Raw genomic sequence first — 20284 nt, forward strand, 5'->3', positions numbered from 1 at the left:
TTTACTATTGCAAACGCATACAGTGGCTACTTGAGGATGAGTGATAGTGGAAATGCGTGCGCATTAACTATACAAAGCCACGAAACTTAGGTATTAGCGCATTAATCGCTACATCTTAAAGCTCAATAGCGTTCAGCTCTTCGAAAGTTTAGGCGATGCGGTCAAAATGCAGCAGGGATGCGTTGAAATCAGTGTACCTCTGTAGTCTCTTTATTGAATATAAAGCTATTTCTGTAAGGGTACAAGCCCAATCAAGCCGAATTCGTTTGGCTTCTTGCTGTACTCCTGTCATCTGTACATATATAGACGCCCATAAGCTTGTACGTTGCAAGTACTGCAGGATTCTATGCAAGAAACCTGGTGCTCCGTTTCGTGCCTGTTTCACTACCTCATTAGGCAATTTGTCCAGTGTAACAATTCGTAGTGTGGTAATTCACAGCATTTCTTCTAGGTTGTTAAAGTGCCTCTAGTTATTCGATCATTCGCCGTAGCTAAGGGCTTTGCCATTGCCGTAATCGCTGCTAATTTCCGCGTTCATGTCAAAAGTGTGTGCAAACTATGAAGCGATAACGAAGAGTTCACAGAACGGCATGTTGTGAGCTATTCTGACAAATCTGCCATTTGCTGTGCAGGAAGCTACGCCTTTTCCCAAAGCTGCAACCCAGAGGCAAATCCAATTAAAATTTTATGACTATAATTTGCATTTATTTGAGAAGTAAACGCCAGCCAAATAAGTTCTTGAAGGATAACACGACGTTTCAAAGCCGGCTCTGTTTCTGCTTTAAGGCGGCAGCTGGGCGCTCCACCCGGGCCACTTGCGCAATGCGCCGCTCGCGCTGTCAAGTAGCGACAGGACGCTACGTGCACGCGGCCTAGAATATGCAGTTAATTTACGCGCGTTGTAAATGTGTACAATAATGCTTACGCACTAGCTTGCGAGCGGCGCGAACTTGATACTTTTTTTGCATTTTGTGAATTGTGTACAAAGCTTCCCCGTCTTTTCTGCCGGTCGCTTTCCTCCGTACTTTTCCTCGCTATCCTCTCCCTGTGACTTCCCCGGCTCTGAATTCCGTGAATTCCACCGGCTGCAGCTGTCGTGCTTCCTTTTTGTATTTTTTTTGTCAGTAAACGATTACTACTACTTCTTGAAGGTGCGACTGCGGGCGCGTTGCGGAGCCTTTTTTAAGCCCACATAAGGTCGACCGCAGGGTCACGAAGCTTAAACCGTGGATGTAGGAAAAAGGAGTGGTTCCCAGAAAACATTCAACATTCTCCTCCGTCATGACTCAAGTAGAAGGCTTCTGCGCAGTTTGGTTCGGTTTCCACCACAATAGTGCCGTCAAAGTCACCCCTGTGGTGGCATGGCTGGGAAGTACGGCCACTGCGCTTCTGTTCATTTGCTTGACATAAGCTTTGTGCTGCTTCACTCTTTCCGTCATATTGTTGGTGTCCCCAGCCTAAGCCTCGTTTACATAAACCGGACTGCGGTAGATCGAATCGGGGGGTCAAGTTGTGTAAGGTCAGCCCGACTCGACGATGTTTACATGAACTAGATTTTAGCGAGTCGAGACCGGTTCAACTGCAGCGATACCAAGCGTCGAGCAGCGCAGCGGGTGAGGGCAGTGGCAGCCTCCAAGATTGCGGCACGGCACCGGTGTCTCGCAGGCGCGATGGCGCAAGCGTAAAAACAGGATCGTAATTTATGCTCTCCACTCCCGCTAACTCGACTCTTCGTCTCTATCCGGTTTACGTGCTATCTTACGTTGGGATTGAGCGAGTCAACCCCCCCCCCCCCCCCTGCAGCGGAGTTGACTGGACTCACTTCCTCGACTCCCGGAACCGACTGTGCGGTGTTTATATGAAACCAGTAACCGGCTTTCAACTGAATTCCTCAACTAAACCCCTTCAAGTAAACGCCGCTCTCGACATCATGCACTCGAGCAGGGTTTTTGCGTACCACGCCTTGCATCTTTTCTGTAGGACGACGGGTCTTCGGGACAGGGGAGGAGGCGCCTGATAATGATGTCCGGCTGGTACCCAGTTTCCACCGCTTCCTTTCCGCGAATGCTGGCCAAGGTTTTGCTGACGCCTTTTACGTACAGATTGCATACGCGTTTTTACTCCTGGCGTGTACTTAGCCTACGCGTAGAATTGTTTTCGTTGCGTTTTTTTTCATAAGGATGTTTTCTTTTGTTGACAAGTTTTAATGGTGCAAGGGCCGCCTTGCACCAAAGAGCGCCATGGAACAGTGTTTTCTTCTACATAAGGTTTGGTGAAAGACATTTTTCGAGTCAATTCACCTCAGAGAAACCACGAAAAAATTTGTATGCATTGGAAAGCGATAGGTACCCGGGGGCACTGGAAATCGAACAACCGAACCGCCCGCGAACCGCATGCTCAAAGCGGGAGTGGGCATCGCTTTCAACCTAAACTTGCTTGAATTTCAAGCTACCCTTCCGACACAACTCTTTGACAATATGTTCCTCTCAGAAAGGCTATGACAACGCGACACATGATTCGCAGAATTAAATGGATGACGAACACAGGGAGAAAAGGGCGTTATTTTCAAGAGGTACGTAGGTGACCGGTGGCGGGGGTAAGGGGGAGGAGAGAGCAAAGGGCAGTAGGGAGAGGGCGCTGTCTGCTGCTGTACCTTTCTGTGTGCCTTTCTCCTTTTCCCCTTTTACTTTTCCTCGAGCCGTGGACCGCAGGCCGAGCTTTCTTCTAAAGTGCGCTGTTTTTTTTACTTCCGACGCTGAAGAACGACAAAGCTGGCGTGTCTGCCAAACCGGTCCTGAAAGGTCTCATGCATGAACGCATCCTTGCCGGCTCACGTAAAAAAAAAAAAAAAAACCCTTACAGCTGCTAATGTGACACTCCTGACTGATGCGGTCAAACATTTCCCAAAAATCCCATCAGAGTTTTTGGAGAGAATCAGTTGCATTCTCTGACGTCCTGGTTACGCAGGACTGCCACCAGCTTTGTGAAGAGAGCAGTGCACGGCACAAAGAGTGGCACAAAAATAAATTTTGGTCCATTTGTCGTGGCTACAGCAAATGCGAATTAGGTGTGTTAGCACTGCGGTTTCGATATTCGAATCCACTGATCACGGCTGCAAGTTGATGCAGAAGATGCCCAAAGCACAGCGCGAGAGACGGGTAGTTTAGGACACGGGATGTTCGGCTGCGGTGATGTAAGAGCGAGTGCTGTGCTGCTGAGGTGTGTCGTATTACGTGTCATGTCGATCTGCTACTGCTTTCCATATGGTTTGAACATGGTTCATGTACATAGAACAAAAGGCAGTGATGTAGTGGTCTGATGCAGTGGCCAGCAAAACTAATCTAATCGCGCCGTCCGGATTCGCAACCCACTCAGTCCGTAAGGTATTTTCTTTTAGTTAATTTTAATTAAAGGGGCACCGCGATGATTTCCTCAGTACCAGTTAATATCATTAAATAGATTCGCCATGCTTTCCAGAGACCAGAGCAAAAAGAATTATTGAAATCGGAACACGCAAACGAAAGTTATTCCACTCTGAAAATTCAAAATGAAAAGCTCAGGCGAAAACGCATTCAACTTGCCCATTTAACTCACCCAGTGCCGAGATTGGGCGCTACCAATCAGAACCGCGCCTAGCGCACACGCAGCGGAAGCGTGCATGCAGTTGTTGCTTTGTCGGGGCTGTAGACAGCCGCGCATTTTGACGGCGTCTCCCCCCCCCCCCCCTCCCCCCTCGTATACGCGGCACCGTAGTCAGGGCAGGGGTGGCTAATAACAAAGGAAGCTCCCCGAAGTTTCTTTTTTAGTCGGACTGGAAGTCTGTCGGCAGTAGCCCCCTCCCCCCCAAACTCGACTACCGTCTCCTGTCCGGCCTTTCTCTTCACAATTTTGGGCAAGGTGTGTCGACTGGCTTTTTTTTCGCTGCCGTCTTGGTATGGTCACGGCCGGTCTCGACGCGCGCGCTTCCTGGTTTGAGCCAACGTTTTTTGAACAGCGCTGGCCGCCACGAAGGTTTGAAGCGGAATGGAAAGTGTCGCCCCTAGCTGTATTCTTGTTAGTTTTCGTTCGCTTTCCCTGCTTCTTTCCAGTTTTTGTGGCATCCAAAAAGCTTTTAGTACTCAGAGACATAATATTTTGGATCTATTTCGCAAGTATAAAGGAACAATATGCAAACTGGACGCCCAACCAATGAGAACGGCAGCGCCCTATCTGGATGCCACCTCATTTCCGCTGCCACAAATGGCCGCCGCGTTGCGACGCCATCGGCTCGAAGCAAGCATTTCTGGCGAAGATTAAAATATCAAATATTATGATTTCGGTGATCTCATTGCGCGTTCAAGACTCACAATGTCCCTTACTCTGCATACAAAGAATAAAGACCCCATGCTTTATCTACGTCGCAGGGTACCTTTAAGGTCAAGAAAACTCCAGACATAAAGACGGACCTAGGCGAACACTAAGAAGCCTCGACCGGGTAAAAAAAAAAAAACTTTGATCGCATCAGGTCGCTGTTGTTCCACTGCCATGGGGAGCAAGACCTTTCTGCGGCCACGTAATTGGTGGAAGCTTCGGAAACCACGTGTCCTCAGCCTGTGTGTCAACAAAACCAGCCGTATTGCGTTTATTTTTTCTTTTCTCACCCAGCGTGTTCAAGGCGGGCTGGCTGTGCGGCTGCCCTCCGTGCTCCCTTTGTTGGCGTGCAAGAAAAGGAAAAGTTGGGTCGCGGCTAACAGGGCTCTGTGCCTTCTTCGTGCGACTTCGAGCGATGATTTGTCAAAAATTACTGCAAGTATACACATCACATAAGACCTGACTAAACGTCCCATAAGCGGCACAGAACTTTTTCGAGACAACGGGACAAGATTTTGCTGCGATAATCAGAGAGCGGAGCCCTAAAAGCCTGACAGTTGCTATCATTAACAACATGGTCGGGAAGGTATCTAAACTGTGAAGGATGAGGTAAATGGGCATAGATAGGACGAGATAAGCTCACGAGCCTGGACAGTGGTTAGATGGAGAGTGAACTGAACAAACAGCCACGAAAAAATACATTTGCGTTGAGGAGCCAGAAATTGAGGTAGCCTCGTTATTGCGTTTAGTAAACGTCCTACATAACGCTAATTGTTTTTTGTGTTACGAAAGTAATTTTTAGCTCAATTTTTTTTTGTCTGAAACTAGTTTCTGCACGCCAGAAACGGTTTCAGAATCAGCCGGGGCATTGTCATATCGGCTAACAAGAAACATGTGTCATAAGCTTCAATCTCAGTTACAGCACGAACACCTTAAGACACAAGCCTAGTGTACATGAGCATAAAGCGTGGAATAGGAGACTTTAGCGCTGCACCCAGCTTCTCCCCCTGGGACGGTCCGCCTTGCCATGGTAAAGGGGCTTTTGCTCTGAAGAAAAGCTGACGCACAGAGTTTTGCTTAGGGCCTATGCTTACTTCATTTTTTGGTTTGCCTGCGCGATGTCTCATAAAAGCCCTATCGCAATTGGCAGATCACGCCGTGCGCTTTCCATGCTGGAAGAATGTGCTGATCGCACTTTCAAGATTATGCTAAGAGCGGCGTCGACTGCTCACTTCCAGAAGGTGAGCGCGCACGCTTCATTCAGAACGCGCTTGGCAGCGCTACAATGCAGTAGCGCGAGAGCGCAATGAAGTGTTTTTTCTTTTTCATATTTAGCGAGCATTCCATGAAAACTCGAAAAAAGGGCCACTTACGTTGCTACAAAAAACTGGATCGGTTCTTTCGTAACGCCCCTGTACAACTTAACAAAATGCACGTTCCCTTACAGTAAACGTTAAAATTATGTATAATTGATCTTAAATAAGTAACTAATTAAGCGAAAATAAGAAATACTCTGAGGAGCGCCACACAGTGAGCAACAACATGTCGTTGGTTTCACCTAGCTACGCAGCAACCCTTTTTTTTTGTAATCTTTGGTTCAAGTTGCGTGAAACACCCTGAATAGATTTGGCCTGCAATTGCCTCTATCTGGAATGAGGCAAGGGCCCTTGTGCTTGCCTCGTCCTCTGGAATAATGACACACGCACCATATGGCGCCTCTTGGAAAGCGCTTGGGTGCTTTATTTCGTTGCTAAGGCGTTTCACTAAAAAACCTAGGGTTCCGTGTTTTAAGTATTTCTTTTTTTTTCCATTTGGGGGTTATATGGTGTTTATTTTTTCTCTTTGGTTCGATGATTTTCGCTTTCTACTTTCAATGCCGGAGAGAAACCGGCGTTTATCGGGATAGGTGTTGTAAAGCGGCTGTATAGTTACTGGAGAAAATATAACGCACCTGAATTTTTTTATTAAACACATACCAAACACCCTACCCAATGAATTAATGCCCAAACGAGTAAAAATAAAAGAGAAATGCTATGACAGCAACGGAACGCTGCACGACATAAGGTTATTCAAAATTTTGGCGCGAATGTAGTTGGGAATATTGCCACCGCATTGAGCCTTTGCCAGTGATGGCATCGCTTGGATTGTCTGCAGTGTATGTAGTACATAAACACGCAAATACTTGGAACGACGAACGCACGGCGCCGGATTTTCTCGTAATGGAACTATAAGGCTTTAAAGAGTATAAAATGTTATATTTACACGTAGTGAAAAAAAAATGGACACGTACATTGAGAGATTTGTCAGCCATCGGAGGAATGCGGTCAGAAAGCACACGTTTTACATTTGCGCTTGACGGGGGGACGGCAAGAAAATCAAGAGATGGTTTTAACAAGACCGGCCGTACTTTACAGCGCGCTCTCCATAAGCTGTGAAAGCAAACGTCAGCAGAAGTAATTTTGAACAGCGATTATTCTGAGATCCTTCTTTCAAAAACGGGTGGTCTGCAGAGCTCACAGCAGGCTAAAATAATCCATTAAAGACTTCTTTGTCATCAATTCCTGCTCTATGGACGGGTCCACAACTTGCACTTGATGCCATAAGTCATCGCTATCAAGTGAGTTTTCGCGGAAGCTGCGTATATATTTCTCGCGGACTTCATAGCTTCTCGAGTAGCGAATATATCGGTCTTCGCACCAAACGCTGACCATTCAGGAAGGTATTGACCAGTGAAGGTGCAGGCTAGATGAACCAGGATTGAGTACACGCGGCAGACAAGTGCCTCCTCTGATTCCAATGATTTTATTGTTGTGTTTATTGCTTCGATGTTCTATACCACGTGATTACACTTCACAAAAACTATATATACAGTCATGTCTTCGGGGATAGCGAGTACTGCTAGCACGCTCTCGAGCTTTTCACCTTTTGTTTGATTGTTCTCCAGAAACCAAGAACATGAATGAACGCTAAAAAAAAAGTACCAGCTCTCAGGGGAACCACAGTGGCAAGTTGCCAAACTGGCAATGAGAGAGACGTGCAGGCAATGTGAAAATCCCGCCGTATTCCCCTGGAGCCTGTAAGCACTGCTGAGCGGAAAGAGCAGAAGATTTTGTCGGGTGGGGAGCTTGTCCTGGGTACTCTCGTGTCCTGTTGCGTTCCTTGTTACAGGAAACTTATGCCTGACCTACACACTTGAAAACCGTCACGCTGGTAAAGAGAAGACAAAGGAACGCGACAACAGAATTTGGTTTCGATTGAAAGGAATGGTACCAAGGACAGTTCAGTGCGGCTGTGTTCCGGGTGAACTAGAGAAAAAAAAAGTAGAGTACATTTCTTCACTTGAAACTGGCATTCTTTTCTTCAAGGACGGCTGAAAATCAGTGTTTATTGGTTTTCCAGCATTCATATCAAAATGCCGCGAGGGTCATTTTTCGGAATTTAACGGAGTTTAACGGATACCGAAAACACGGCATCTCTACTTGTAACAGGGTTAGTTCGTGCGATTGCAATGTTAGAACTACGCTCACTTCAAAAAACCGGCCTACACTTATTCGTGTACTACCAGTACGTGTGGGTCTTTGTTCTGTACAGTCCAGCCAGCGCAGCTCTAACGCAATATGTTTTCCTCTTTCCGACTTTCTCACGGGAGCCAGATCGTTTTCAGCTTAACTTCCACACTTTCACGCAGCTGCTGCGCGGCTTCTAGAACGGATATGATAAAACGTTCCGCTGACAAACCACTTGCCCGAGTGCCCGGCATACCGAAGTTTACCAAACATGAACCGATGCTGCAAGCAGTACAGCGACGGCGTACGCCGAACGGGCGCCGAAAAAGGGCATGCACCTCCATGTTCTTGGTGCTGGCTGGCTCCCCCTCTGAAACCGACGGAAGTAATTTCGAGCCGTGAAGAAAAGAGGTTGGGTGTTCTGAAGGGCAACTCGAACCGCGAAAAGTTCTGGGAACCTGATAGAGCTTCAAGCCATAAAGAAAAGAGTCGCCGAGAGCCCCGCTGTCCTCCGAATGTCGTAAACCGGACCCCGCTTCCTACGCGTGCGCGAGCGCCCGTGCGTTCCGGTGGTGGTCCGGTGACGTCTCCTATAGTGCGCATGCTTATACCGGTTCTGTGGCATTCCAAGAGCGCCCACCTTGAGCGCGTACGCCAAAGAAGGGCCCTTGGAGCACACTTTCAGCATATCGAGTGCCCTCAACAATTTTTCAACCGAACATTCTCGTTCGAAAAATGAGGGGGGAGATGTCCCGTTTTCAATATAAGACAGAAGTTGTGGAAAGGATGTGAGGAGCGGGTCGGGACAGGTACTTGTCAAGAGAACGCATCATGGTAACCTTTCGGCAACTTCTTTTTACACTATCTCGATGGCTGGAGGCGTGCGTCGAGGCTTCAGGTTCCGGCATATTAGGGAGCAGCCCCCCTCACGTTCTTCCAAGAACGATACAATGGAGGGCTACTGACTCATCCCCCTTCGCGCTAACCCCTTGAGCCAGCCGAGCAGGAAGTGGAAACGCGGTCTGTGAACGAGGGTTCTTGGTTTGAAGAGACCTTCATGTAAATAAGCTTTCCTGCAATTCTGCAAGTTGTCCATTTACTTCAGACACAATGAATGCCGGCACGTCGAGAGTATGCTAGGGTGCGTCAGCGGACATCAAGGCCGCCAAGCGACCCACAGTGAAAGCGGGTATCTTCCACGGAGCTGCCTTCGTTGTCTGCATTCTCAGTGCACGCTCTGCGACGTATTAACATCGACAGCTGTTGAGGGCATGTTTCTTGGTTGTGCATCGTCGGTGTTGGCGTTGACGTCTGAGAGGTACGAGCACAGTTACATCACGAGTGAAAGAATAGTGAGGCCATGCGTATTGAAAGCAATATGAAAATAAATGCCAATAAGAAATACGAATTTCATCACCTGAAATCTCGCGTTCTACAGTGTTAATCACGTCCTGTGATTTTTGTGTTCTACTCTGAGCGTTTTCTTTTTGTTTTTGATATAGTGACATTGGAGCCTCGACGCTTTGTCGTCGCCAGATGATCTCTGGAGAAACGGAAAGTTTGCTACATTCGACTGGTTTCTAGCCACACAAGGCGAGAACACGCGGTTTTTGAAGCTTTCACCAATTACGTGGCCGCTGAAAGGTCTCGCCCGTTCACAATGGTTTGTTTTATTTGATACTGCACACAAGCCATAATAACACAGTGCACGCACGTTTAATGAGAAGGAACGAAGTAAAGGCTCTAGGAAAAGCCTTTCAGCATGCCGTATTTTTCAGTAAGTGAGCAGACGAGAACCACGGCCACTCGGTGTTGCGGTTCCATCGAGCGGCCGTTTTTTTATCAACCGCCACCTCCACAAACTGGTAAAACAACAGCCAGCTGACGGGGTCGCATTTTTTGGTGCGGCACTAAGGCTTGAATTCTCGATTTCGACGTGGTCTGTCTGTATGTCTGAAGCCTGCTTCACCTGAAATAAAATAATCGAAAATGTTTTACGGCCGCGAGTGGGTTTCGAACCCGGGCCAGCGCGAACAGATCAATTTTAGACAACTACATCGCCGCAACCGAGCATCCCGAATCCTAAACTACCAGTCTCTTGCGCTGTGTTTTGGATATCATTTCTTCAACAGCATCCGTGCGCAATGGATCCGAACACCGCAACCTCAGTGAAAACCGGAGTGCGGGCGCACCTGCGCATGTGGAGTAACCGCGCTAAATCGTCCGAAATTTATTTTTGTGCAACTCTTCGTACCACGCCATGACCACGCGCTCTGCTTATAACAAAGCTGGTGGAAGGCATTGAAGAATGTAACTGATCCTCTGCAAAAGCTCTGATGTCATTTTTGGGAGATTTCTTTCGCGCATGGAGTGACCCTTCGCCAGGACTGACACATTACGGGTTGTAAGATTTTTTTTTTTTTTATGACAGCCTAGAGACAAGAGTGCGTTCATGTATGAGACCTTTCCGGGCCGTTTTCGGAGAGGCGCCGATTCAGTTCTGTTTCACTGTAGGGAGCAGAAAAACAGCGCACTCCAGAGGCAACCACGGTCTGCGCTCTACGACTCGAGGAAAAGTAAAAGGGGGAAAAAGAAAGGCAGGCAAAGGCACAACAGGAGGCCCCCCTACTGTCATTTTCTCTCCCGCCCCCTTACCACCCACGACCGATCCCCCGTTGCAAAATAACCTCTCTTAAAAAATAACACCAATTTCTCCCTACCTATACAACAGCTCACATGAGTCACATCATCCTTCGCCCTTCATGGTACTAAACCTCCCTCTTCTTCATCAGTTCCCTGCTGGAAAAAGTTGTATGTTGCAATAAACTCTACAGTTTGTCATACAAATATCATATACTTATCATACAAATCATAGAAAATTATCATAGAAATGACATACATTTCTGTAAAATCACACAGTCATCATAGAGATGCCACAGAATATCATACAAATTGTATGATATGTCATAAAAATTGCACGATATTCTATGATGAAGCCTCTATGAGGTTATTGCATCATAGACCTTTTTTTCAGTAGGGTTTGATGTTGCGAACAGTGCGTCTTGTTCTTGTAGCCTTTGTAGGAAGAACACTGCCAAAAAGTCATGTCCGAAGGGTACAGTGAAATGCAAGCAAGTTTTGATTAAGACGAAGTCAGCGAAACCTTGGCCAGTATTCTCAAAAAGGAAGGGATGTAAACTACACACAAGCCGGTCACCATTATCGGACGCCTCCTCCACCGTCCCAAAGACAGTCATCCTAAAGAAAAGGCCTAAGGCGTGGTATGTAATACCTTGCTTCAAGTGCTTGGTGTCGTAGGCTGTGAAATATGGGGGTAAGGTGAAGCAGCACAATGCTTACGTCAAACAAATGAACGTAGAGCGAAGCGCGGTGGCCTAGCCCTTCGAGGCGTCTGTCAACAGGACTGACTTCCAACAGAACCATTGTGCTCGAGTCCGAGCCAGACTTGCGCAGAAAGAAAATAGTCAGCCTAGTCGGTGACGCCGCAGTGCGATTTTCGCACAGTGCTTTCACATGCAACGCGTACCCAGCGAATTCGGTCGGAGGGACACGCAAGGTTGGTCGATGTTTGCATAGGCAACCCACGATTAAACTCGACAGAAAGGCTGCACGGAATGTGTTGACGATGTTATGACCAGCGTGTTTTTAGATGCAAGGCAATATTTCGTATGTTGTGATTAGAATAAACAGTTTTGATTACGCCGCGGGAACAGCTCCCACGTGACCCCATGCCGAGACGGCGCGTGACGTGATGTCACGTGGGAGCTGTTGCCGCGGCTACACGCGCGCCTCGAGACCGGCCGTAGCCGCGGCAACAGCTCCCACGTGGCACGCGCCCTCTCCGCGCTGCCCATTGGTCAGTCGCAGAGCGAACACACCGACGCTGCGACTGAATTCCAACCGGACGGAACTTGGTCGCAGGCCGTCTGCGGCTGGACCGACGGCCCTGCCCAGTCACAGCGTCGCAGGCGAGAATCGCATGCATGTGAAACGGCCCTAAGTCATGGCACAGTTAATTTTTTTGTGTGTGTGATGGAACAGAGTAAAACACCGGAACACCGGTTTTTGCGCTGTTCCATCACAAATGCAAATGAATAACCAACATGCCCAACCTGCTGCCCTGGCTGATTTAAAAGTCGCGGGGGAATGTTAATCGTTCCCTTGAAATAGCTCCCTGTGCTTAACCCGCGTTTGTGGGCTTAAAAAGAACCTGCAACTCCCCTGCAGTCCCTCCTTGAAGAAGTAGTAGTAGTAGTAGTGGTTTGCCAGAGGCAACAACAACTGACAAAAATACAATAACGAAATTAAAAATGTTGCCGGCCGCGGTGATTGCTATCTAATACCTTTGCCCTGCAGTGGGTGTAGTCAGGCTGATGATGATGATGATGACCTCAAACATTGGAGCTGCGCCGGTGGAATTAAAGGCAAAGGGAGAGGATAGCGAGAAGTACGTAGCGAAGCGACAGAGAAAAAAGGCAGGGGTAGCTTTGCACAACATATGCAAAATGCAAAAAAAAAAACTATATGTTCGCGCCACTCGCGTGCGCGCGCCTAGGTATTGTTGCACGTATTCGCATCCGTGACGGGTAAATTCACTGCATATTCAGGGCCGCGCGCACGTAGCGTCCTCTCGCTAATGAATCGCGCGCGTGGCCCACTGCACAAGCGGGCTGGGTGTAGCGCCAAGCCGCCGCGCTTGAGAAACCCAGTCAGCTTTTAAACGTCGTGTTATCTAAAATAACTTCTCTTCATTTCTCAAGAAATTTAAATCATAATCAACAACATTTAACTAAGGTTTGACTCTTGAGTGCTGCTCTGGGTAAAGGCGTAGTTTCTTGCCGAACAGACGGGAAACGCTTCGGAATAGTTCCCAGCATGCCGGTCTATGAAGTCTTCTTTAGCTCTTCATAGTTTGCGTACACCACTTGAATATTTTCCAAAACTAGCATCGCTTGCAGCAGTGGTAAAGCCCTTATCGACGGTGAACGAATAATCATCGGAGACACTTTACCAACCTAGAAAAAATGTGAACTACCACACTACTAATTGTTACATTGGATAAATCACGTACCGCGCACAATGAGTCAGTGAAACAAGCATGAAGCGCAGCATCAGGTGTTGCCGCTTATTATACTGCAGCACTTGCTCACTCAACGCATTCGTACTGCATTTGCACCACATCGACAGAAGTTTCGAAGAGCTGACTGCTATCGAGGCCAATAACATGAGTGTTGAAATGCAGTGATTAATACACGATTTTAATATGTTTAATGCACAGAGTAAGAGCCACATACAAGTATTCGTGAGTGAGCTCTAAGTATGAGCGTCGGGAATTACGCATTTCACTGCTTGAACGAGTGTCCCTGGAAGTTTCATTGCTTTCGTATTGTTAATGCGTACGCAATATCAGTGTCACTTATGCCCATGTGGTCACTGTACGCGCTTAATAAAAAATGTACCTATCACGCAAAATAGTCCTTGTAATCTCCTCTATCCACCCCGGGCGCGCTTTCTTGTCGCAATTTATGCAGCAGCCCATGGTATAGCCTCACTGCGATGGGAGCACTTTTGATTAAAGTACGCATTCATGTGGCACGACTCAACCTCTCAAAGCAAACAACCAAAGCATAGCACGGCCGGTCTCGACGCGCTCGCTCACGAGCGAGCGCGTCGGGACCACATAAAAAACTTGCTTTCGAAAAATATTTCGTAGTTAGCAGGGCTAAACCGCCCCCAAATTTTTTGACGAAGTTGGCATGCGTACACCGCACTAGCCACGGTCCGGCTTCTTTTCTTTCACCCCAGCAAAGAAGGGAGCGAGTAGGGGAGCGACACAATCAGCGCGCCTTGAATACGCTGGGTGACAAAAGAATAAAGGGAATCTCTGCCGGGGCCCCGAAAAGCTGGGTTCACGTGAGGGGAGCGCACACGAAGTGGAGAATGCGGGAAGGTGAAGGCATCTCTCCCCCAACCCAGGAAGGAGGAATGTAAGAGGAGAAGGAGGAGCTCAACTTCATGCGGCGCGTGGTGGCAGATTTGTGAACTAGGGGCGCATAAACCAGAATCCTGGCCATGCTAAAGGTCAAACGTTGCTACCGGCTGCCGCTACGCGAAAGGCCGTTCATGAGCGTAGTATTGCTTTCGCAATAAAACACAGTGTGCGCTGTGAAGTGCTCGGGGGAGGCTACGGCCGCTTATCTGTTCTTAAAGCGAAAAACTTCTCTAGGCTAGTCAACACCGGGTCTGGCGTATGCTCCGTGATCAGAATTAGCCACAGCTACGCGTGCGCAGAACCGAGTGACGTCACAGAAGAGGTGCAGGTGGTCGGAGCGGCCGCCGCCGCAACCGCCGCCTGACCTTGCGGCGCAGCCGCGCGCTACTGCGCATGTGTGCCGCCTGCTCACCATCGCTAATACGTCGCGCTCACCTCCTCGCCACCGTTCACCTTTCGTTGCAGCCGCGTGTTTACCACAGTTACTACGCATGCGGAAGGAGGGTTGTATAACGCACTTGCCTACACCGTTATCGTCGTGCTCCCAGTGCAATGTGCGCGAACTGCGACAGCCATGACATCAAACAAAGCATAACTTCAGCTTTTCTTTTGTATATCCAGGCTTAACCAGAGCTAAGCCACTGCCAGTTTTTTCAGCCAGCGTCCGCTTAGGCGGACGCGGTTGTTGCGACGCGGGTCTTTGCTCTCTTTTTCTCTTGCCTCTTTCAACTCTCTTCTATCTGCACGTGGCAGCGGTGGTGGCTCGGCTGGAGCCAGTAGGCAGGCCCGTGCACTTTCCTTTTCATCGTTCTCTCAGTCGAAACAACAAGTGCTCGGCGGCTGGTTTCAGCCAGCGTCTTCGCTTCGGCGGGCGCTGTTGTTGCGATGCGCGTCTCTTTTTTCGCTCTTCCCTCTTCTCTTTTAAGCCGGAAGCCTTTAATGCCTCATCCTTGTAAGCAGGAGCTGTCGACAGAAATGTCACGCTTTTCAATTGGTCGAAATGGTCGTGACGTCACAGTGAGCGAATTTCAAACGGTGTTGATTGTACTTTGCCTAGTAACCATTGAACCAATAGAAGGGATCGTACAGTGATATTCCAAGTAAGCGGGAATTAGCTTTGTTAATTGCATAATTACCCAATTAGCCTAATTAACCTTTCTAGTCAGGCCAGATAAATAAATAAAACTGAGTAGGAAATTCGTCGAGTTTTGGAATCGAACCCCGGTCTCCGGAGTGCCAGCCGAACATGCTAACCATATACGTCTCTGATGCTAACCACTACGCTATGCCAGCTCTTTTTTTTTGTCTTTATTGCAACGCCATGCCAGCTCGATGGTTTGGAATGAACAAAGACGTGTCTGGTGAATACGGTGCCTTCGTTCACTCCCATCTTCCTCCCTTTCCGTTACGGCGAGGTTCACGTGTCCACCGAGATATGCGAGACAGATACATTTCCTTTCCTCAAAAACCAATTTACCGAAGACCAAGGCGTAGAACCGAACGGGCGATGGCGTTCTATGGACTCCCTGGCAGCGTTGCAAGACGCTGTCGCGTTTCACTCTTAGAGGCGAAGCTTAACATCTTAACAACAAATCAATGACACAAGCAGCAACACGGCGCTTAAGGCTTTCGCCTCACCGAACTTTAGGTCAACAAAGTGACCCCTGAATTTTTTACTCCCTTTGGTGGCTCTGCTCGAGCCAGACGGCAGGCCCGTGCGCTTTCGTTTTCATCCTTCTTTCAATCGACCGTAAAAAGCCCCACTCCTTCAACGTTCCCCAGTAGCATAGACTTAACGTGCCCTGCTCCCGTCCCAGTCACTTTTTAGGAGAATTTATGGTTTACCAAGGGCAAAGGGATCACAGTCCCTCAGAGTAAACAAAGTTGCAACACAGAAAGGTAAGTTTATTGTGTACCGTCAGAGCGCCCCCCCCCCCCAACCCACTTGGAAGGGGTTGATACAAAAGCACTGATAAAAACTGCAAGACACAGATAGGTACTGCAGATACACAAGTCTAGCATATACACTACACACAATACACTATATGTGGCCTATACACAACATTCAGGTTAGCACGCAAAGGCTAACAACAACGCAAAGCTGCTAAAAACAAAAACAAAAACGGAATGCTGCACTCAAAGGCGCAGTTCATGTGGCCTTACACAAAAAATGAACAAAGTAATACATCAAAAGGCACTGAAAGGAGGCTAATATTGCAAGGCTGGCACTCCCAGCCTGCTTTCCGGCCTCAACACATTCCAATACATAAGCCAATTTTAGAGCGCAGCTCTTTGACGTCCGTTCCTGGGTTTCGCGTCGTCGTCGGCCTCGTAACCAGCTCCGACCCCCAATGTCACGCTTTTCAATTGGTCGAAATGCTCGTGACGTCACAGTGCGCGAATTTCAAATGGGGCCAATTGTACTTTGGCTAGTAACCATGCAACCAATCAAAGGGATCGTATAGTGATGCTGCAACTAAGTTGGACTGAGTTTAGTTAATTGCTTAATTAATCAATTAGCCTAATTATTATAGAAGAGAATGAAGAGGTCAGAAGAAAAGAAAAGAAAGACGCGCGCCGCAGCGACAACAGCGTCCGCGGAAGGAGACGCTGCTGAAAAAAAAACAGATAAGTACGAAGCCGCGTTCCCTCCACCACCACGCACTTCCCCACTCAGTAAGACGTTGCTCGTTTCATATACGTTGTGTCGAACATCCTAGACAGTTGCAACAATTGACAGGTTAATGACAGAACACGATGAATAGAAATACAATAATATAAATTTGAAATACCATAATTAACCTTTCTAGTTAGACCGCATAAATCAATAAAACCGAGACGAAATTGGTCGAGTTGGGGAATCGAACCAGGGTCTCCGGAGTGCGATACGAGCACGCTAGCCACTCCGTAATGCCAGCTGAATGGTTTGGAATGAACAAAGGCGCGTCTAGCTAATACCGCGTCTTCGTTCACTCCCATCTTCCCCGTTTCCCTTACGGCGAGGTGCAGGTGTCCACCCAGATATGTGAGAGAGATACATTTCCTTTCCTCAAAAAATAAATTTACCGTCCAGCAAGGCGTATAGCCGAATTGGCGATGGCGTTCTGTGGACTCCCTGGCAGCGTTGCAAGACGCTGTCGCGTTCCACTCTTACAGGCGAAGCTTAACATGCTAACCACACATCAGTAACACACGCAGACAGCCAATGGACGCGTCATTCGCTGGCAGCACTTGATTCATCATTCACAACCACATTCTTAACGTACGCTCCCTTGCCGCACATGCCAAGGACGTACACCACGATCACATTCTGCGCCATTCCTCTGTACTTTGCTTTGCTGAAACCTGGATGGATCCCGAAGAGCCTCTCGAAATCATAGATTTCTTATACTGCTGTGGTGCTCGCAGAGACCACAACAGATCCGGCGGGAGTCGCTATCTACTTGCGCACAGGTCTCTCTGCAATACCAGTCGAAATGTTTGGCACGTCACATGAAGTTGGCGAACTGTGCGCCGCAAAGTTGCCCAACGGCTTGCTGGTAGTAGCTGCCTACTTCGCCCCTACCGCACTCACGAAAGACGTCGTGCACTTCCTGCAACTCGCATTAACCGTCCATCGATCCACGCCAATGTTAGTAGTGGGGGACTTTAATGTTGACATAAAGACAAACAGCAATTTCCTAACACTTATGCGGGAGAACATCCCGTTCCTCTCGCTCGTAACGCGTCCCACGGCTGTGACAACCTCGCGAGGCACTTGTATAGATCTCGTCTTTGAGAATCAAGCATTGGTGTACCAAGTCGAACATATTGTCACGACCAGAGGAGCCGTGAAGGTAGACGTCGGGAAGAACCTAAGACCGGGAGCCTTCTTTTAATTATCGAGCCAGCTTCCACGACACAGAACAGAACAGCGCGCCACGAGAGCCCACCGCCGCTTCGTCGTCGTCTTCGACTCAGCGCGGAGGCCGCGCGGCGCGTTAGGCGCGTGGCATTATATCAGTCTATTTCTCCGACCACAAAGCTTCCTTCATGACTGTCAAGAACTGTTAGTGGAGTCTTTGTTAAAGGAATACGTGTGAAAAATAAAAAAAAAATTCTCTGATAGCGCATACATGTGTTGCTCGATTTCTTTGCCTCAATCTATCGAAAAGGTGAAACAGCTTATTTGCTGCGCTCAAATTTCGCATTAGGAAGTAACGTAATCGTCGGTAATTTTTTTAATGGATCGTCAATCCTACATTCGAATTCAAGATAGAGACCATGGTCCTTACCTACTCGACACGCGGGGAACCCCTCAAGGCGCGGTACTTTCCCCGCTGCTCTTCAATCTGGCCATGATGCACCTGCCGGCCCAGCTGAGTGGTGTCGCCGGCGTGCAGCACGCCCTGTACGCCGATGACATCACTCTGTGGGCCACGCAGGGCAGCACAGGAGACATTGAAACCAGCCTGCAAACAGCGGCGACGATAGTAGACCGCTACGCCCGCCGCTGCGGTCTTCAATGTTCCCCTCAAAAATCGGAGTTTGTGCACCTCCGCCCCTCACAGAAGTGCACAACTAAAATGTCTCTCTCTCTGGAGAGTGGTCCCATACGCGAAAATGATGAGATACGGGTACTCGGACTCTACATCCACAAACACAGGCGGCCAGACACTACATTGGCCAAACTCCGTAAGGTGGGGGACCAGGTGGGCCGCATGGTACGCCGGGTTTCCAACAAACGCAGAGGGTTACGAAGTAAGGATGCCTTGCGGCTGGCAAACGCCTTCGTAACTAGTCGAATTCTCTATTCGACTCCTTATCTCCACCTACGGAAACAAGAGGAGGACGCCCTTGAGGTCATCCTTCGCAAAATCGTTAAACGTGCCCTTGACCTCCCTATCACTACTTCAAACAGCCGGCTTATGGCTCTTGGGGTGGTGAATACTTTCCGGGAGCTCCGGGAGGCGCACTTTACAAACCAGTACACGCGCTTGTCGCTAACGGAGTCGGGTCGCCGCCTTCTTGCTCGACTCCATATCCAACACACCCCTCCAATGGAAGACAGGTTTCGCATCCCGGAACTGTGGAGACGTGCCCTCCACGTGCGGCCTCTTCCAGCAAACATGTCACATGAAGACCATAATGAGAGAGAGAGAAACAACTTTATTGCCATAGATTGGAGGGATTTAGGGCAGGTGGGCTTGGTGTGGCCCCCAGGTGGGGGCGACTTCCTGGGCCCACGAAATGAGTGCCAGTTGGATGCTCTTGTCTGGCCTTTTGAGGAGTTGGTTCCATCCTTCTTCGGAGGGAGCTGGCAGTAAGGTTCGAGGGGGCGGATTTCCCGCGCAACCCCAGAGGATGTGTGCCTGGGTGGCGATTTCTCCCTGGTAACAATTTTGGCAGACGGGGTCATATTCCCCGTCTGTGATGAGTGAAAGTCTAGAATGGCTAAGGATGGAGTGCGTCTGCAACCTGCGGAGCAAGGTGGCTTGCGCTCGATTCAAGTCGGGGTGTGGAGGCGGGAACTGGCGTGTAGAGGTTGGTAATTTCGGCAAAGGTCTGGGGAGCCTCGGCAAGAGCGTCTGGGTCCGTGGGGCCGGCCGCCCGGTTGGTTAGTCCTCGGGCTAGTCGGTCGACCCCTTCGTTTCCAGAGTTTCCCGCGTGGGCGGGTACCCAGACCAGGTTGATCTTATGGTCGGGAGTGCAGCCGCGAAGGATGCGTGTAGCGGGGTGGCAGATAAAACCTGCCGAGTAATTTTGTATTGCTCTTGGAGTCGCTGAGGACTGTGCGCGTACGTGGGTCAGCGATGGCCAGCGCGATGGCGGTTTCTTCTGCCGCTGTCGGAGAGTGAGCTACTACTGTGGCGGCGGTGACGAGAGTAGACTGTGGCGTGGTTGCACAAGCAACGTATGTGTTTGCACTTTGCCGTGCAGCATCTACGTATATTGCGTGTTCGTCGGCAAGGTATGTGGCATCTAGTGCTTGGGCTTTCAGCTGACGGCGCGTGTCATGGCGGCCAGGTAGCATGTTTTTGGGGATTGGTTTTATAACTAGGCGGCTATAGACCCCTATCGGAATGGTCGTCGTGGGGTGGACGTCGCCTATGGGGTTGATGTTGAGACGGTCAAGTATGAGCCGCCCGTGTTTAGTGCGGGAGAGGCGGTGGATTTGGGCGGTCTTGTGTGCCTCTATGAGTTCTGTGAGCGTGTTGTAGATGCCGAGTTGGAGGAGGTGCTGTGTGCTGGAGTACTGAGGTAGCCCCAGTGCCGCTTTGTACGCTGAACGTATAATGCTGTTCACAGCTTCCTCGTCCTTCCGGCGAAGGTGATAGTAGGGGTAGGAGTAGACTATCCTGCTAATGAGGAAAGCTTGCGTGAGCCGACAGAGGTCATCCTCCTTCATACCTCTGCGGCGGGTGCTGATGCGGCG

Source organism: Amblyomma mixtum, chromosome 4 (assembly GCF_055824585.1).
Source record: "Amblyomma mixtum isolate Tamu chromosome 4, ASM5582458v1, whole genome shotgun sequence".
Classification (NCBI taxonomy): Eukaryota; Metazoa; Arthropoda; class Arachnida; order Ixodida; family Ixodidae; genus Amblyomma; species Amblyomma mixtum.